We start from the raw sequence: 20,393 nt of genomic DNA, 5'->3' as shown, positions 1-20,393 counted from the left end.
TGGAAAGTGAATTTTCTCTGAAAATCTTCACCCAAATCACAATTTGAAAAAAAAAGAAAAGTAGATTAGAGGTGGCCAGAAGTTTGGAGAATGGGGAGTTATTATTCAGTGGGTACAGAGTTTCTGCTTGAGGTAATGAAACAGTTTTGGAAATAGATGATGATGGTTTTACTACATTCTGAGCATAATCAGTGCCACTAAATTGTACACTTAGAAAAGAAATAAAACAAGCTCACTGCCTTCGAGTTGATTCCGACTCATAGCGACCCCTCCTTGGGTTTCTGAGGCAGTATCTCTATGGAAGTCGATTGCCCAACCTTCCTTCTGAGGAGTATATTGAAACTTGTAATATTTTTTAAAAAAAAAACAACAACCATATTTTCACTTTGTACTTATCAATAAATTAGGTAGCCAGTTCTGGTTAGTACCTATCTCTAAAGGTTGTTATGAATATTAATATTTTGGGAACATTTTATTACTTGTCCCATCCCTCACAGACTGGATTCACTTTGATTTCAACTACTGTCATGTTGCTGAATAACCCAGTGGTTATGACTGCTTTTTAAGGAGTTATGGTGGCATAGTGGGTAAGGCATTTGCCTGCTAACCAGAAAGTTGGTGGTTCAAATCCACCAGCTGCTCTGCAGGAGGAAGATGAAGCAATCTACTTCCATAAAGATTTAGAAACCCAATGGGGGTCACTATGAATCAGAATCAACTATGGCAATGGGTTTGTTTGTTTTTAGTTTATGACTGCTTTTTATTGTTCAAATTCTATCATAGGATAAAGAAATAGGAGAAATATCATTTCCACTGCCTTCGGGGAAAAGATGACCCCTCTTCTTGCCCCAGATTAATTTCATAAGCGTTCCCCTTCTTTGAAGCTGGCACTTCCTTCCCCACTTTTCTTTCTTCTGAGTTTCTATGTTGTTGTTGTTGTTATGTGCCGTTGAGTCGGCCCGACTCACAGCGACCCCTCCTTGGGTTTCCCAGGCGGTATCACTACAGAAGTAGGATTACCCAACCATAGGGTTGAATAAACATTTTTTTTTGAGTGCCTCCTAAGTGCTAGGCATTCTTACCTATCCCTCCAAGCTTCAGTTTCCCCAACCTAGAAAGAGTACACTAATACCTATCTATGTCAAGTGGTGTAGTAGCTAAGGCATTTGACTGCTAACCAGAAGGTTGGTTGTTCAAACCCACCAGCCACTCCAAGGAAGGAAGACTAGGCAACCTACTTCCAGTAAAGATTTACCGCCTTGGAAAGTCAAAGAGGGTCGGTGGGAATCAACTGGATGGCAGTGAGTGAGTGAGTGAGTGAATACCTATGTCAGAGATTATTGAAAAGTTTGAGTTCTTATTTTAATGTAAGTTTTTAAATAATTGTGCTTGGCAGACTACTCCCCCACAACAAATAAGTGATGTTTATCACTTGCCAACCCACCTCCAGATGGAGGAAGAAGGACAAGGACTCCCTTTTCTGCCCAGGCAGTCCTTGCTGGAGCACTCGGCGGGACCCAATGTCACCCACCCCTCTGGAATCCTTGCAGCCCTCTCCAGGAGGGTTTCACACGGAGCCAGCGAGTCCCAGTTTCCTTTCTTTAGGCCTTCTCGCCTTGCTCAGGGCGTCCGGAGCTTGCCGGCCGGTAAGGGCAGTCCGCCTGGTCCCGCCCTTGGGCCTCTTTACGTTTCCGCGTCGGGCCCGCCTAGAACTTGGCAGCTCCCCCGCGGTGTTCGAGAGCACTTTGTGCCTTGCGCTTGCCCGCCAGCGGGCTCAGCTCTCTTTCCTCCCGCCTGTGGTGCCCGGGCCGGGACTCCCCGTAGTGCTCCTGGTTTGGGTCGCTCCGCCCCGGGCACCCGCACTCGGCACGCAGCCGCAGAACCCCACGGACTTGCCCTGGATTCGCCGTAGAATAAGCCACACAGGTCGTTCCGCGCCCACGGACTAGGCGTTCAAACATTGGTCCGCGTGTAATAGAGAGGTTCAGAAAGTTGTTGTGGCCCATTTCAAAACAAAGCCCAATTATTAGCGCTCGGCAGCTGTTTACTCCCCACCCAGGTCAAATCCTCTGCGCGCTGCAGTCAACCAGTGCCAAAGGAAGCGCGGTCCTAGCTCAAAGAAACCGGCTCTGGAGCCATCTGTTCCGTCCTAGCTCCGTGAGCTTGGACAAAGCACCGGGACTCAGCCTTCTCTTCTGTGAAATGGGGATAACTGTGTGTGTCTCGCCTCCAGACTGAAGCACTTGAAAGCACGGAGTGGTCGCAGAGATGTCAGTGCTGGGGTCCAAAGGTGCGCTGGCGGCCTTCATACCCCCAGGACCCACCTTTCCGCGGCGTCCGCCCCTCCCTGGGCGCCCCAGCTGCACGCGCGGCGCTGGCTCCAAAGTGCGTCACGGGCACCGGCCGCGCTCCTTCAGCGGCCAGGGAGAGGCTGGCGCCAGGCCAGCGCGGGCCGGGCCGGGGGTGCAGGGCCGTCTCCGGGGCGGGGACCCAGGCGTGAAAGCCGCTCAGGTTGCGCTGCCCTCTGCGCGCTGTTGGGGGCGCTCTCCGCGGTGGGCGGCACGTCGGGGACCGGTCTCGCCAGCCGCGGGGCACGAAGGCTACGCTTTCTCTTCTGCCCCCCTTCGCTTCCTCCCGCGCCGTTACGGCGGAGATTTCTTCCTCGGGAAACTACGCGAATCCTTCCCGGGACTCCTCGCCCCGCCCCAGTTCTCCGCCCCCTACCCTTGACTGGGGTGCTCCAGCTGGCGGCGCCGGGGAGAGGCACCGGCAGCTGGGGCGAGGAGCCGGAGTGGGGCCACGGAGCTACTGGAGACAGACTCGCCCCGCCATGTGACGTTGCCCTCGGCTCAGCGATCCTCTAGCACCCCGCATCATGCTCCTGCGGGGACAAGAGCGCCGGTCTCTTGCGTCCCAGCCCCTTCAGCATCCCGGCCTCCGCAGGCAGGTAGAGCCCCCCGGACAGCTCCTGCGCCTCTTCTATTGTACTGTCCTGGTCTGCTCCAAAGAGATCGCAGCGCTCACGGACTTCTCCGGTAAGAGCCACCTCCCTACCCGTGCGCCCCGGGGTGGATTGCACGGCCGGGTTGGATTAAAGTTGGGACGCGCTCATAGACAGTTTTGTTGTTGTTGTTGTTTGTTTTCCTTGTGTGAGCCCTTGGCATGCAGATGGCTGCATCGGGGTGGCAGCAGGAGAGGTCCCCTAGAAGGGTAGGTGATATGTTTGGAGTTTCTCGCCTAGCTATTGACTTCGTCAATTTCCCAGCACCTCATCCGGGATCTGGCGGACGCTTGTCCGCTGGTGGCTCGGTGAGCTGAGCCTGCACCGCGCCCAGCGCTGTGAAAAGCACGTGCAGTGGTCCAAGGAGTCGCACTTGATTGCGCTGTGACCAGCGTTCTTGGTGGCCATGTAAGGAGAGTGCCCAAGGGACTCAAAGTACGCGCCGGCAGTCTGGGAGGGATGCTGGTGGGGACCGGGGTCTGGTAGAGATGCAGTGAGAGAGGAGAAGCTTACAGAAGAGAGACCATGACGTTACTGCCAAAGGGTACCAACCTTTCCTCTCCAGTACCAGTCTCCTATAACAAAAAAATAATGGGGCTTTTCTTTTGGGGATTCAGGCCAAGGCTCCAGCTGTCTCAGGTAGTTATAGTGTTGCAAGTGTAGCGATACGAAGTGAAAGAAGTTTCTGGGTTGATGATGGCTGGAGAGCAGCATTCTTTCAGTGTTGTGACTGCTTGGGGTCACAGAAGTCCTTACAATTGATTGTAACAGACCTGGGTCTCCCTCTGGAGAGGCTGGAGGCCTTCACCTTTCCCCAGCCCAACCCAGGCCAGCCTCAGAAGTAGCTTTCAACCCCAAGTTCCCTTCCCCCAGGGACCTTCTGCCAAGTCCAGACTTTGCCTAGTCCCATAGGGCTCTGAAGCGCAGGGCCTTTTACAGTATAATCATGGTAAAAGAGTTGCTTCTTAGCCCTGTTTGTACAGTAGACTAGTACATGGCAGAAAACACTGACAAACCAGAAGCTAAGTTGAGCTTCTAGTTTACTTACAGAGAATGTCATTGTTAGCTGAGAGCCCTTAGGTCAGAGGTCTTTTGCTTTGAATATTTAATACCAAGGCAGTTTTCCCACATGGCAAAGGAAGCCAAGATATGCCTATTTGGCAAGCAAATTGAAGCCTTTAAAATCAAGCACCATGAGGTCAGAACGTTGTGATAAATGTGCTAGGAAAATGCACTGAGTTTTTCAAGTGCTATTGACTTTCTATTTTAATAGAATTTTCATGACTGCAAGAAAAGTTTGGTATTTGCTGATTTGAGCTTTGGAGAGCAATGCTGAACTCAGTCACTTTCTTGCCCTGAATATTGAAAGAGTTGAAACCTGACAAACCCTTTTTGGTGACATCATTCCATGAACAAATATTGCTTTAAGTCAATTGAGGTGCAACCATTAGTTTGTTCTCACAGATTATAGACACTTAGAGTTTGTTTCTTTAGTGAAGCAGCTGTCATACTTGTAGCATCCTACAGGTTATCACACAAGTTTGTGGCAACTGTTACAAATGGGACTGGAGCTTGTCAGAAACAAGACAAACAAAACAAAAACAATCCATTGCTGTGGGTCGTTTCTAATTCATGGCAACCCCATGTGTATCAGAGTAGAACTGTGCTCCACAGGGTGTTCAATGGCTGTGATCTTTTGGAAATAGATTGCTAGATCTTACTTCCAATGCGCCTCTGGGTGGATTGAAACTGCTAATCTTTCCGTTGGTAGCCAAGCGAGCACTTAACAATTTGCTCCACTCAGGGATTCCTGGAGCTATCAAAAACCAAAAACCCACTGCCATCAAGTGGATTCCAACACATAGCGACCCTATAGGACAGAGTAGAACTGTCCTGTGGGATTTCCAAGGCTATAAATCTTTACAGAAGCAGACCGCTTCATCTTTCTCTTGCAGAGTGGCTGGTAGGTTCAAATCACTGACCTTTTGGTTGGCAGCCGAATGTCTAACCACTGCACCACCAGAGGAGCTACCAGCCAGGCTATATATCCTGAGGGAAATGGATGCTTTGATGCACGTTCTTTGAAATAACACAAATGATAACAGGAATTCCTTCTGCTTTCTGTGGAGAAATAAATCTCAGGGTTTAAAACTCCTTAAGCCAGCAGTAGGTGGTGATATTGCCAGGTTGATCAACAACCAGACCCCATTTTTCCTCCAAGCAATGTGGCTCTCTGGAGACCTGCAGACTAGGGAGCTGATCCTAGTCTTTTAAAAGTGTCCTTTTAAAGAGAAGTAATGTCCTCCCAAACCACAGACATACTCAAGTTTAAACTTCAACTTTGTGTGGAAGTGGGAAAACATCAGAAAAGTCTCAGGGAGGAAAGATGTATCTCCCAAAGGTGACTACTTTGACTTGAAACTTAATGAACTTTTAGGGACCTCTAGCCATGTGAACTGCAGCATACAAGAAGAGTCTTAAGCTCCAAAGATGAAACCACCTGAGTGTTCGGTTGAATGTTTAATTGAAGCGATGGATCCTGGTCAGTAACTCCAAACTGCCTACAGCCTCAAAACCCACTGCCTGCCTTCCTGGGATAGCCAGTCCTGTTTGTTTTTATGAGCTTGGAAGAGTATACAGAAACTAGAAATCCATAGAGGAACAGTAGACTTATCTCCTTATCCCCACACCTCTGCTGAGCCTTACAGCAATATCCCTGGTTGGAGATCTGTGTTTCTAAACAAGGGAAATATGAAAAACTGAAACCTCGGGGGGATTGAAGGGAACTTAGAACCCCTTTGCCCTGTGAACAGGGGATTCAGTGAGGCTGGGATGTCCACCCACCTGAAAGAAAATGCCAGAATGTCAAGGGTCCCAGCTAGCAGTGCAGAATTTTGAAAAGTGATTTAGTCTGAAGAAGTTCTCTTCTTTGTAACTCTTCCTTGGGCCTTTTACTAAAGCTGTCAGCTGGTGTCATTTTCCTGGGTCATTGATTTTTTTCCCTGGGGATTCCAGCATTGGACCTCCCACTTAATAAGCCAGAGGCTGCATGGTGGCTTCCTCCTCCCTCTACATGCTCGTGACTTGTGCTAATCACCTCCAAGCCTGCTGGGAAACAGGCGTTCAAAACACCCCCTTCTCTCCCATGGCTGGAGTTGTTGAGGTACTGCCAGGGGCCACTGGGAGGCTATCATTACTGCATTAAAAACGCATCCCAGGGATGGCAAGAGCAATTCATGCAAAATTAGTGTCTCTGATCCTTAATCCCATGCTCAATGTGCTTGGCTTTCTTCCATTTTCTTCCTTGAGATGGAGTTCTGCTGACTACATTCCCAAGCTGAGGATTTGGCCCAGGAGGTCCAAATGTATCATTGATTTTTTTTTTTTTTAAAGAATAATGTTATCCCATCATTCTCTTTGTTTAGAGAACAAGGCAGGGCATTGGAACTGGGCGTAATAGCTGAGAAGAAGGAGGGGTACCCTTTTGAGTTCCCTCCATCAAAAGCAAAGGATCTCCTACACTTCCCTCTCCCTTAAAGAGTGACTTTTTGCTGTGTCTCTCAGACTTAGTTTGTGATAGTTCCTCAGTTTGTGCTCACTTTTTTTGTTTTATTCTATTCTTTTCTTCTGAGAGCATATAGTCTCCTCATTCCTTACTTTCTGTACTGTTCTTTTTTTTTTTTTTTCTTTTCTTCGTTCTCAAAGAAATTCAAAGTGATTGATGACATGACAAGGGAGGGAAGGAAAGGGCGGGAAATCCTCCTGGTTCCCACTTGAATTCCTAGAGACCTCCTGACTTTTGATACAGTAGTTGTTGTTAGGTGCCCTTGAGTTGGCTCCAACTTACAATGACCCTCTGTACAACAGAAACATTTCTCAGTCCTGTGCCGTCCTCACAATCCTTGCTATGCTTGAGCCTGTTGTTGCAACCACTGTCTCAATCCATCTCATGGAGGATCTTCCTCTTTTTCATTGACACTCTACTTCACCAAGCATCATGTCCTTCTCCAGGGACTGGTCCCTCTTGATAATATCTCTAAAGTATGTGAGGCAAAGTCTCCCTATCCTTGCTTCTAAGGAACATTCTAGCTGTACCTCTTCCAAGAAAGATTTGTTCATTCTTCTGGCTATCCATGGTATATTCAATATTCTTTACCAACACCATAATTCAAAGGCATCAATTCTTCTTTAGACTTCCTTATTCATTGTCCAGCTCTCACATGCATATGACGCAGTTGAAAATATTATGGCTTGGGTCAAGTGTACCTTTGTCCTCAAAGTGACGACTTTGCTTTTTAACCCTTTAAAGAGTTCCCCCCCCCCAGCAGATTTGCCCATTGCAATATGTCATCTGATTTCTTGACTGCTGTTTGCATGGATGGTGATTGAGTATCCAAGTAAAATTAATTCCTTAACAACTTCAGTCTTTTTTCCATTTTTCATGGTGTTGCTTATTGGTCTTGTCCAGTTGTGAGAACTTTTGTTATCTCTATGTTAATATGTGGGAGCTCTGGTGGTGTAGTGCCTAAGGCATTTATTTGACTGCTAACCAGAAGGCTGGCAGTTCAAACCCACCAGCCACTCGTCAGAAGGAAGGTTAGGCAATCTACTTCAATAGTGATACTGCCTCGGAAACCCAAGGAGGGGTTGCTATGAGTTGAAATTGACTCCACAGTGAGTTTGGTTTTTTTGGTATGTTAATATGTAATCCATGTTAAAAGCTTTGATCTTCATCAGTAAGTGCTTTAAGTCCTCTTTGCTTTCAGCCAGCAAAGTTGTGTCATCTGCGTATCACAGGTTATTAATGAGTCTTCCTCTAACCTGATGCTGAATTCTTCTTCATTTAATCTAGCTTCTTGGACCATTTGCTCAGCATTCAGATTGAATAAGTATGGTGAAAGGATACAACCATGACACACATCTTCCCTGATTTAAAACCATGCAATATTTCTTTGTTCTGTTTGAACAACTGTCTCTTGGTCTATGTACAGGTTCCACATAAGCACAATTAGGTGTTCTGGAATTCCTGTTCATCACAATGTTTTACACAATTTGTAACAATCCACAAAGTTGAATGCCTTTGCATAGTCAATAAAACACATATGAACATCTTTCTGTCACTCTCTGCTTTCATTAAGATCTTTCTGACATCAGCAGTGGTGTACCTCATTCCATGCTTGAGTTTTTGGCAGTTTGCTGTTAATATACTGCTGCAACCAGTTTTGAATTAACTTCACCAAATTTTACTTGTATGTGATATTAATGATAAAAACCAAAACCAAACCAAACTCACTCCTGTCGAGTTGGATCTGACTCATAGGTTTCCAAGGCAGTATTACTATGAAGTAGATTGCCCAACCTTCCTTCTGAGGAGTGGCTGGTGGGTTTGAACCACCAGTCTTCTGGTTAACAGTTAAGTGCCTTAGCCATCGAGTTCCTGATATTAAATTGTTCGATAATTTCTGTATTCTGTTTGATCACCTGTCTTTGGAATGGACACAAATATGCATCTCCTCCAGGTGATTGTTGATGCCAATAGAAGCAGCAGTCAGGACATCAGACGATGTATAGCACTGGGCAAGTTGGCTTCAAGGGACCTCTTTCAAGTGCTGAGGAGCAAAGATGTCTCCTTGAGGACGAAGGTCCGCCTGACACAAGCCATGATATTTTCAATCGCCTCATATACATGTGAGAGCTGGACAATGAATAAGGAAGACCGAAGAAGAATTGATGCTTTTCAGATGTGGTGCTGGTGAAGAATGCTGAAAGTACAATGGACTGTTAAAAGAACTAACAAATCTGTCCTGGAGGAAGTGCAGCTGTAATGCTCCTTGGAAGTGAGAATGGCCAGACTTTGTCTCACCTACTTTGGTCATGTTGTCAGAAGGGACCATTCCCTGGAGAAGGATGTCATGCTTGGTAAGATGGAGGTTGATGAAAGAGGGGAGGGCCTTCAACGAGATGGATTGACACAGTGGCTGTGGTGATGGGGTCAAGTATAGCAAGGATTGCGGAGCTCGCGTGGGACCAGGTGGTATTTTATTCTGCTGTGCATGGGTCGCTATGAGTCGGAGATGACTCTATGGCACCTAACAACAACCAGTTGGTTGGCCAGGTAGATGTCTTCCAAATTTCTTGGTGTAGACAAATGAACACCTTCAGTGTTCCATCTGTTTGATGAAAACATCTCAATTCCTAGAGTCTTTTTTTTTTTTTTTTTTAATCCTGTGCCAATGCCTTTCAGTGCAGCTTGGACTTCTTTCAGTACCATTGGCTCTTAATCATATGTTACCTCCTGAAATGGCTGAACATCAACCAGTTCTTTTTGAAACAGTGACTCTGCATATTCCTTCCATCTTCTTTTGATGTTTCCTGCATTGTTCAATAGTGCATCATTTGAATCCTTCAATAGTAAATCTTGAAGCTTCAATTTTTTCTTCAGTTCTTTCAACTTGAGAAAAGCTGACTGTGTTCTTCCCTTTTGGTTTTCTAATTCCAGGTCTTTGCACATTTCATTATAGTACTTTACTTTATCTTCTCAAGCTGCCCTTTTAAATCTTCTGTTCTGAGCTTTCAGTTCATTATTTCTTCCATTCACTTTAGCTATCCTCCATTCAAGAGCAAGTTTCAGAATCTCTTCTGACATCCATTATGGTCTTCTTTTCCTTTCCTGTCTTTTTAATGACCTTTTGCTTTCTTCATGTATCATGTCCTTGATGTCGTCCAACAACTCATCTGGTCTTTGGTCATTAGTGAAATCTATTCTTGATATGGTCTCTAAATTAAGGTAGTATATACTCAAAGTCATACTTTCACTTTCATGGACTTGTTTTAATTTTCTTTGGTTTCCACTCAAACTTGCATATGAGCAATTGATAGTCTATTCTGCAGTCAACCCCTGGCCTTGTTCTGACTGGTAATATTGAACTTCTCCATCATCCTTTTCCACAGATTTAATTGCTTTGATTCTTCTGTATTCCATCTGGCAAAGTCCACGGGTATAGTCACCGTATATATTGTTGAAAAAAGGTATTTGCAATGACTAAATTGTTGGTCTTGCAGAATTCTGTTATAAGATCTCTGGCATCATTTCTATCACCAAGGCCATATTTTCAAACTATTGATCTTTCTTGTTTCCAACTTTTGCATTGCAATCATTAGTAATTATCAGTGCATCTTGATTGCATGTTTGATCACTTTTAGACTGCAGAAGTTGGTAAAAATCTTCAGTTTCATCATATTTGGTATTAATGGTTGATGTATAAATTTGAGTAAGAGTGGCATTAACTGGTCTTCCTTGTAAGCATATGGATATTATCCTATCATGGACAGTGCTGTACTTCAGGATAGATCCTGAAATGTTCTTTTTGATAATGAATCTGACATCATTCCCCTTCCGTTTCTCATTCCCAGCTTACTGGACCATATGATTGCCCAATTCAAAATGGCCAATACCAGTTCTTTTCAGCTCACTTATGCCTAGGATATTGATCTTTATTCATTCCATTTCATTTTTGACAACTTATAATTTTTCTAGATTCACACTTTGTACACTGCATGTTTTGATTATTAATGAGTGTTTGCAGCTGTTTCTTCTCATTTTGAGTTGTGCCACACCAGCATATGAAGATCCTGAAAGCTTTACTCCATCCCTGGCATTAAGATTAACTCTCCTTTGAGGAGGCAGCATTTCCCCATTCATATTTTATCAGACAATGTTCTGCTGGTATTCATAAGATTTAGCATAGTGCCTAAGGCACTTGACTGCTAACCAGAAGGCTGGCTGTTCAAACCCACCAGCCACTCCTTGGAAGGAAGGTTGGGCAATCTACTTCCATAGTGATACTGCCTCAGAAACCCAAGGAGGGGTTGCCATGAGCAGGGTCTGACTCGAGGGCACATAACAACAACAACAACAACAATAATAACAATTTTTTTAGAAGTAGAATACCAGGTCCTTTCTTCTAGTCTGTTTTAGTGTGGTAGCTCTACTGAAACCTGTCCTCTATGGGTGACTATGCTGGTATTTGAAATATTGGTGGCATAGCTTCCAGCATCACAGCAGCATACAAACTGACAGACAAGTGGTGGGACACAGTAGTACTTACCATATATTTGTACCTTCATTTTACCTTACAGCATATAGTGATGGATGTGGGAAAGCAGCAGGGAAAGGAAATGAAAACAAGGACTACAGGGCAGCCTTCAAGGCCTTCGTTGTTCTGAGAGGTCCCCAGACTTCAAAGAGATTTCCCTGTGTGACAGAAGGGGTTCCTTGGGCTGACAGTTCACTCCCAGCCATTGGTAACCCAAGCAAGCAATAAATGGCATTGTTACCATATCATTTGCAAAATAAACCCACCAAACAAAAAAAACCACACCAGTCGCAATGAGTCAACTCATGATGACCTCAATTGTGTCACAGTAGAACTGTGCTCCATACAGTTTTCAATAGCTGATTTTTGCAAGTACATTGCCAGGCTGAAAGGCACCTCTGGGGGCAACCTTTCAGTTAGCAGTGAATGTGTTAATTGCACCACTCAGAAACTCCAAACCCACCCAAACCACAAAACCAATTGTTGTCAAATAGATTCCGACTCACGGGGACCTCATGCACTTTCAATAGCTAATTTTTGTAAGTAGATTGCCTTTCTTCTGAGGACCCTCTGAGTGGGTTCAAACCATCAACCTTTCAGTTAATACTGAGCACCTATGCAATTGCACCACCCAGGGACTCCTCCACCATGTCCCATATTCATTGGCTGAGGATTTTAGAATGTGGAAATACAGTGATTCAATTGTTCTTGGGAACAACAGTGTGAGAACTAGGTCCTGATGGAGGGGACACAGTTGTCCATTTGGGAGGGATTGAACCATCCCATTCTCCTCAGGCAAGCAGTGAATCTCAGCCCTAGTTGTACATTGCAATCACTTGAAGAATTTTTTAAAAAATATATAGAAGTGTAGGTTGCACCCAGGGATGCTACTTTAATTGGTCCAGGAAGGAAACTCAAAAATAAAACCAAACTCACTGGCATTGAATTGATCCCGACTCATAGTGATCCCTCCTTGGGTTTCCTAGGTGGTATCTGTAGGGAAGTAGATCACCCAATCGTCCTCCTGAGGAGTGTCTATTGGGTTTGAACTTCCAGCCTTCTGGTTAGCAGTCAAATGCCTTAGGCACTACGCTGCTAGAGCACCTTGAAACTCCCCAGGTGATTCTAAATTTGCAGCTAGCATTGAACTTCTGCTCTGGTGCTCAGAGGGGAAGGGTACTACCTACCAGTACATCATTTCACCCAGGTGCACACAGGCATGATGACCAGGTGACCCCTCTCTTACTTACCTAGTGCTGTTGTAACAGAAATACCACAAATGGGTGATTTTAAAGAATGGCAATTTATTTTCCTACAGTTCAGGAAGGAGCTCTGGTGGTTAAGTGCCTAAGGCATTGGACTGCTAACCAGAAGGCTAGCAGTTCAAACTCACCAGCCACTCCTCGGGAGGAAGGTTGGGCAATCTACTTCCATAGTGATACTGCCTTGGAAACCCAAGGAGGGGTCGCTATGAGTCGGATCCGACTCAATGGCATATAACAACAACAACAGTGGCTAGGATTCCAACATATTTTTGGAGGACACAATTCAATCCTTAACACTCCCTTTCTCCCTACTCCAAGGCTTATGGCCAGAGAGACCAGGACTGTATTTTCCCAGCTAGAAAATCATTACTCCCTTCCCAAACACACACACACATCTTTGTATTTTATTATGTCTTAGTCACATCATCCTTTTATTCAAGGGTTGTCTTCACATTCAAAAATTTTACGGAGTGAAAAGCCAGCTCGTAACCAAAGACAAACAAACTGCGAGTCTGAAGGAGTTGTCCAGCTGCCACAGAAGAAAAGAGACGAAGAACAAGTGTCTGAATGCACTCATCTGTTTCCATGGAAAGTACCTACATTTTACGCTGGCTCTTTCTGTAGCAGAGAAGAGGAATCTCATCAAGCAAGTGATCCTGTTATTGATGGCTTTGGTCTCCTGGCCCTTTATTGGAAAGGGCAGCCTAGCAGCAGTTTTAGGGTAGGAACAGAAAGGAAGGGAGTGTAAATTAATGGAGCACAGTGTTATCTGCTTTCATCCTCATAGCAACCCTACAAAGTATTAGTAACATTACAGATGAGAAGACAGTCTCAGAGAGGTTAACTAACTTGCTCAAGACCTCCCAGCAAAGAAATGAGTTTTTAACATCAGGGTGGGGGATTCAGCTTCCACTGTTGTTGAGTGGGGAGAAAGGTAGAAAACAAAGTGTCACCTTTTGATTAGCTTTTCTAGATGGTTCCTGGAGTGACCACCAATGTCTTGATTGCCCACTGAGTAGAAGGACCTTTACCCATTTTTTCCTTCAGCATCTTCCATCACCATCAAACCAAAGTGGGTGCGTGCACAGGGTGACACAGGAGAAAAATATTAGAACTTCTGTTTCTTTCTGATCTTGAAAGGGAGTTAAGTTTTACTTCTAATTAATGTACATATTGACACTAGAACAGTATGTAATTTATAAATAAATGTACATATATGAGAGGTATGTTCTTGAATTTTTTTAATGATGGAATTCTTGGTTTTAAAAATTTGGAGGTCATTAAGGTCCCTCTCTGGCACAGATGATCTGTGCTCAGCTAGTAACCCAAAGGTTGGCAGTACCAACCAGTACCGCAGAAGGACCTGGTCTGGTGATTGGCTTCCGTAAAGATCACAGCCAACTAGACTGCATAGCCAGTGGAGTCTCTCCAAATGAACCCATTGAAAAAAAAATGCTTCAAAAATAAAAAATTTGGAGATCATTGATATTTGCAGTCAATTATGTCAGTGTGGTATTGTCATTGTTAGTTACCATCAACTTAACTCTGACTCATGTCCAACAAATTGAAATGTTGCCCAGTCCTGTGCCACCTTTTTTCTTTAAATAAATAAACCTTTTTATTGTGATTTGAGTGGAAGTTTACGGAGCAAATTAGTTTTCCATTAAAAAATTCATACATTTTGTTTTGTGACATAGATTGCAATCCCCACAACGTAATAAATATCACTCTTCCCACTTATTCCCTGTGTTTTGTATTTCCACTTGTCCTACTCTCCTATCTCTTCCTGCCTTCTGAGTTTTACCCCTGGGCAAAGACCACTCTTGTTCTCATATGGCCCATCATTAAGAAGTGCATATCCCTCTAGTGTTATTGTTCACCTTGGAGGCCTTGGCTTAAAGTTCAGACACTGAGGTGAGTTCAGTTCCAGGCTTGAAGGGTGACTAAGCCACAGTCTAGGGGGTCCCACCAATCTCTATCAGACCAGTAGGTCTGGTCTTTTTCTTTAAAGTTTTGTTCCACGTTTTTCTTACACTCTATCCAGGACTTTCTGTATGACCTCTTTTAGAGTGGTCAGTAGTGGTAGCTGGGCACCATCAAGTTCTGGACTTAGGGTTGATGAGGCTGAGGTTCCTGTGGTCCCCTAGTCTTTTGAACTATTTCTTTCTATGTGCCTTTGATTTTCTTCTCTCTTCCTTACTTCAGACAGAGAGAGACCAATAGCTGTGCTTTAGATGGCTGCTTGCTAGCTTTTAAGACCCTGGTCATTATGCACCACAGTAGGATGTAGAACATTGTCTTTGTAAACTATATCATCCAACTGAGTTAGCTGTCCCCTGAGACTGGGGTCCTAAGCCTGCAAACCCAGTGATTTATTACTTCAAGGTGGTAGGTTATGGCTAAAAAGTTTTTTTAACGTTGCCCTCTGATTTACTATATGCACGGATATATTTATATCACATATAAATAAATATGTAGAAATATTCTCTGCCAAACCTATATATGGCCTATAATCCCATTCACCTACCCATACGTTCCCAGCTTGCCTGTGTATCCATCCTGTGCCACTTTCATAATCATTGGCATACCTGAGTCCATTTTTGTGACCACTGTGTATTTTTAGTGCCTTCTAACCTGGTGGGCATGTCTTCCAGCACTATATTGGACAGTATTCTGTTATAATCCATAGGGTTTTCATTGGCTAATTTTTAGAAATAGATTCCAGGCCTTTCTTCCTAGTCTGTTTCCATCTAGAAACTTCACTAAAACCCGTCCATTATGGATGAGCCTGCGAGCTGTGGTAGTGTAGTGCTGAAGGCACTTGACTGCTAACCAAAAGGCTGGTGGTTCAAACCCTCCAGCCACTTCTCGGAAGGAAGATGGGGCAATCTACTTCTGGAGTGATACTGCCTCGGAAACCCAAGGAGGGGTTGCTATGACTTGGGTCAGACTCGAGGGCACATAACAACAACATGGGTGAGCCTGCTGACATTTAAAATACCAGTGGCATAGCCTCCAGCCTCACAGCAACACACAAGCCACCACAATAAAGCAAACTGACAGATGGGTGGTGGCATGTTAGCTTAAAAAACAAAAACAAATCTATTAATGCCAAATTCATTCTGACTCAATAGTGACCCTACAGAACAGAGTAAAACTAGCCCATAGGGTTTCCAAGGCTGTAAATCTTTGCAAACAGTGCCACATCTTTCTCTCATCGAGCTACTGGAGGGTTCAAATTGCTGGCTTTTCAATATTAGCTTAGTACTTCAAAACAGGGCTTCTAACCAGTTCATTCCAGTTTGACCCTGTGCCGAGAATTTGCATTTCCACCTCAGATGTTACTGAATCATAATCTACATTTTCACAGGATCCCCAGGTGAGTCTTGCCTATCCCTAGGTGAGTCTTATGTATGTATAAGAATCACCTGGGATCTTGTTGAAATGTAGATTGTGATTCAATATATCTTTGGTGGAAATGCAAATTCTCAGCAGGAGATTGAACTGGAATGAACAGTTTGAAGCCCTGCCTTAAAAATTCTTGAAAAAACACCACTTTAGGAATAACATGCGGGGAGGGGGGGGGGACGGACACACTTGTTCCTCATGTTACCTATACCCACTTCCTGCCTTGCACACTAACCATTCTCTCCCCCACCCCAAACTCCACAACTGTTAGTAAAACTTACAGGCTGGATTCGAACCCAGAATCTATCTGGTTTAGCCATTTGAACTGAGCAATGGACCTAGAGGAAAGGGGAAGGGGACTGTGAAACTTGGGTGATACTCTGTCCATATTTAATGAGGTTGGTGTTTTTGCATCTTCCTTTTAGGAGCTCTGGTGGCGTAGTGCCTAAGTCATTTTGACTGCTAACCAGAAGGCTGGTAGTTTAAACCCACTAGCCACTCCTGGGAGGGAAGATTGAGCAATCTACTTCCATAGAGATATACTTTGGAAACCCAAGGAGGGGTTGCTATGAGTCAAGTTGACTCAACGGCAGTGAGTTTGTTTTTTGGTTTTGGTAAAGAAATAAAGCAAACCAAACTCACCGAGTTGATTCTGACTCATAGTTACCCCTGTTGGGTTTCCAAGGTGGTAAATTTTTATGGAAGTAGATTGCCCGGTCTTCCTTCCACAGAGTGGCTATTGAGTTTGAACCACCAACCTTCTGGTTAGCAGTCAAATGCCTTAGGCACTGTACCACCAGAGCGCCTCCCTTAATATAAATGCTAGACTCACCAAGATTTTATTATTGGAAGGAAAATCTAAGTTGTGAAAAGTGGTAGACCAGTTTGTTCTGAGTTTCCACATCCCCTTTGGGGTTATTTCACTCTTTTTACCACTGCCACCCCTAAGCCGGGGTGTGTGTCTGTCTCCAGTGAAAGCTGTGGACCAAGCACAGGCAGTAAATTCTTTCTTAGCTCCCTTCAGCACAAGTAAGAGGAGCTGATGAGTTGAAAAAATACTGTTAATTTATCAAACACATAGCATAGACACTATTATAGGTACTTCGTGTATATAAATTATTTAGTCCTCACAACCATATCATGAGGATACTACTATCATAAATTGAAAAATTTGTGGCAAAGAGAGGTTGTTTTGGTCCTCTAGTGCAGCTCTCAGGTAGTGTAGTGCCTAAGGCATTTGACTGCTAACCAGAAGGCTGGTGGTTCAAACCCACCAGCCACTCCTCGCAAGGAAGGTTGGGCAATCTACTTCCATAGTGATACTGCCTCAGAAACTCAAGAAGGAGTCGCTGTGAATCGGGTCCGACTCGACGGCACATAACAACAACAACAGTGCAGCTCTAAAGAAAATACCACAAGCAGATGGCTTTAACAAACGGAGTTTTTCTCTTACAGTTTAGGAGGCTAGACGTCTGAGTTTAAAGTGCCAGCTCCAGGGGTTGGGTGAAGGCCCCTTGACCTTGGGCTTTGTTTCTCCCTCTTGCCCCCTGGTGACTGGTCACTAGTCGACAGGCTGGATCCACACATGCCAAAAAAGGCTCAGAGATATGTCTCAAAGCTGCTTCTTTTATACTGGAAGGAGACCACATCCCTAAGGCTGCTCATAGCAGATTCCGCCCTGGAGTTAATTACCAGCCTCATCATGGGGAATCACTACCTCCAGCTCCCCAGCCATTCAAAACCAGACCCAGCCAAGTAGACACATAACCTTAACTACCACAGAGTTTAAGTAATTCTTTGGGATTTGAACCCAGGAAGCTTTTCTAATACTAATGAAAGTATTAGAAATTATTAGTATTAGAAAGTATTTGTATTGTTAAAAGAAAACAAATGAATGAGAAGTAGTTTAAAGCAATGATACTTCTGTAGTGTTTATCTCTTAATCAAACAGAGTCACATCTCTCCCAGAACTTGCAAGTATTGTTCATTCCATATCCTGTCTAAAGATAGACCTGCTCAGTCCCAAAGAACTGATTACAGAATAGAATCTGTAATCTGTTTCAGGAACTATGATGGAACTGATGTTCTGAAAATATTTCCCCAACAAACAAAACACCTAGAACTTCTGGATAAAATAGACCACACACCCTTTAATGTGTAAATGAGTGCCTAAGTATGAGGATAAAACCAGGGAAAGAAAACAAAGAAGGAGCAAAGAACTAAAGAAGTTAGCTGGTAATTCTCTATGGCTACACTGCAACCTTATGATAGTCTTGATAACCAGAATTTAACAATTGCATAAGGCCAGGAGACAAGGCACTAGACCAATGTAAGGTTAGGAGTTAGAACTAAGACCTCTAATAAGAGCAGGACCTTGATGGGTTAAACCTTCATAAAAAGGTGGATGAGAAACACATCAGCCAGCCTGCAAAGAAAGATGACAAGGAAACCTTGTCTCAGCCTGGATTCAGGGTTAGAGGAAAAAAAAGAAAAACTTCCCTTGCGAATATGTAGCCACAGATTTGTCCTATCAAGAATCCGAGTTTTGAATTTACATTACTTCACTGAGAAACTCAAGCTGAGAAACTAACATAAAGTTGTCCCAGGGTTAGTAGTACTCCAGGGTACCTGGAAAAAAACAAACATATAAACATTCCTACTTGGAAATAGCATCCCACTGATTATGAACATAGAATCCAAAAGCACATTATATGAGCAATAAAAAACTCACTGTCATTGAGTTGCATCTGACTCATAATGACCCCTCCTTGGGTTTCCAAGGTGGCCCAATCTTCCTTCTGAGGAGTGGCTGGTTAGCCTTCTGGTTCGCAGTCAAATACCTTAGGCACTATGCCGCCAGAGCTCCCATGTGAGCAATAGTCAGCATTAAAAACCAACAATAGACTTCAAATAATGGAATGATCCATTAGAGTGATAAAATAACTATGTTTAAAATACTTAAAAGAGGGAATATAAAACAAGGAAGGAGCAAAAGACTATCAAGAAAGAGCAGGCATATTTGAAAAAGAGCTAAATATATCTATTTAACATGAAACATATTCATCGAAATCAAAAGTTTATAATCTAAGAGTGGATACATAGACACATAGCTGAACATGTGTGTGAAAGAGAATAGCACTATATCCACAAATACATATAGGTTTAATAGAGGATATTTTTTCATATATATTTACGTATGTTGCAAATATATCCAGGAATATACATAGAGCATACAGGGGGCAAAGTTGTGAAAACTTCTTAGCCACAACCAAAAACCTTGAGGGAGTGACTTGCTGGGCCTGAGGACTCAGGACCATAGTCTCAGAGGACATCAGGGTCAATTGGCATAACATAGTCCACAAAGTAAATGTTTTACATCCTACTTTGGTAAGTAATGACTGGAGTTTTACAAGCTTGGAAGTGGCCATCTAAGGTACAACTATTGGTTTCTCTGTGTCCAGAGCAAAGAAGAGTGAAGAAAGTCAAAGACATATGGAAACAATTAATTCAAAGGACTAATAGACCCCAGGAAACTTAGCCTCCATGACCCTGAGACCAGAAGAACTAGATAGTGCCTGGCTTCTACTACCAACTGGATCACATTAGAAGGTCTTGGATAGAGTGGGAGAAAAATGAGGAACAAACCTCAAAATTATAAAAATTAGAATAGGCTTACTGGTCAGATAGAGACTGATGGAACCCCCAAGACTATGACTATTGGCCATCCTTTGGACCTGGAGTTGAACTCACTCCAGTAGCTGAAGTCAAACGGTAGGTCTACAAGGTAAAAAATAACTCTAGGAAGGGTGATACTCTTTAGAACAATCAACCATTTGAGATCAAAAGAGCAGCATGTGTCCAAGAACAAAGTTCAGAAGGCAGAGGTGTTAGGAGAGAAAGAGGAATGGAAACAAGAAACAGAGAGAATGTGGTGGGAGTGATGTTACATTGAGCAAATTGCAATCAATGACATACAACAAAATGTATGTGAATTGTTGAATGAAAAACTGATTTTCTTTGTAAACTTTCAACCAAATCACAATAAAGAGTTATTTTTTTTAAAAGAAAGAAATGAAAAGCTTAGTGGATAGGTTAAAGAGAAGATTTGGGAATTGGAAAATAAAACTGGATTATTCAGCATGAAGCAAAAAAGATTAAATGATGAAAAAGTATGAAAGAAAGTTTATAGGACATGGAGGATGGAATGAAGGTTCAATACACACTTAGACAGTGTTCCAGAAGCAGAGAATAGGGAAAATAAGAGGAGCAGCATTCAAAGAATGTTAAATTAATTTTTAAGAATTATGAAAGATTCAGCAGCAACCATCCCAAGAAAGACAGATGAATATGTGTATATATATATATACCTAGATGCATCATATTGAAACTATTAAATACTAAAAACCATTCAATAGTCTTAAAGAACAATTATTGTTGTTAGGTGCTTTTGAGTTGGCTCCAACTCATAGCTACCCTATGAAACACTGCCTGATCTTGTGCCATCCTCACAATCTTTTTTTTTTTTTTTTATTGGGATTTGGGTGAAGATTTACAGAGTAAATTCACTTTTCATACAGCAGTTCACATATACTTTGTCTCATGTCATTGACCAAAATTTACAAT

The 20,393-nt window shown here is 43.4% G+C and overlaps 1 protein-coding gene across 1 annotated transcript in view; it reads left to right on the top strand.

The window, feature by feature from the left end:
- The first annotated feature begins 2,920 nt into the window (after nucleotides 1-2,920).
- EVA1C (eva-1 homolog C) overlaps nucleotides 2,921-20,393 on the top strand; it is a 129,611-nt gene continuing 112,138 nt past the window's right edge. Inside the window, exon 1 of the mRNA XM_007941284.2 lies at nucleotides 2,921-3,035. The gene's annotated coding sequence lies outside the window, so the exon portion shown is untranslated. The remainder of the gene's footprint in view (nucleotides 3,036-20,393) is intronic.

This window comes from Orycteropus afer, unplaced genomic scaffold (genome assembly GCF_000298275.1).
Source record: "Orycteropus afer afer isolate SDZICR_OR568_19922 unplaced genomic scaffold, OryAfe1.0 scaffold00078, whole genome shotgun sequence".
Taxonomy (NCBI): Eukaryota; Metazoa; Chordata; class Mammalia; order Tubulidentata; family Orycteropodidae; genus Orycteropus; species Orycteropus afer.
Note: the sequence above shows the minus strand (reverse complement) of the source record. Positions and strands in the feature narration are given on the sequence as shown.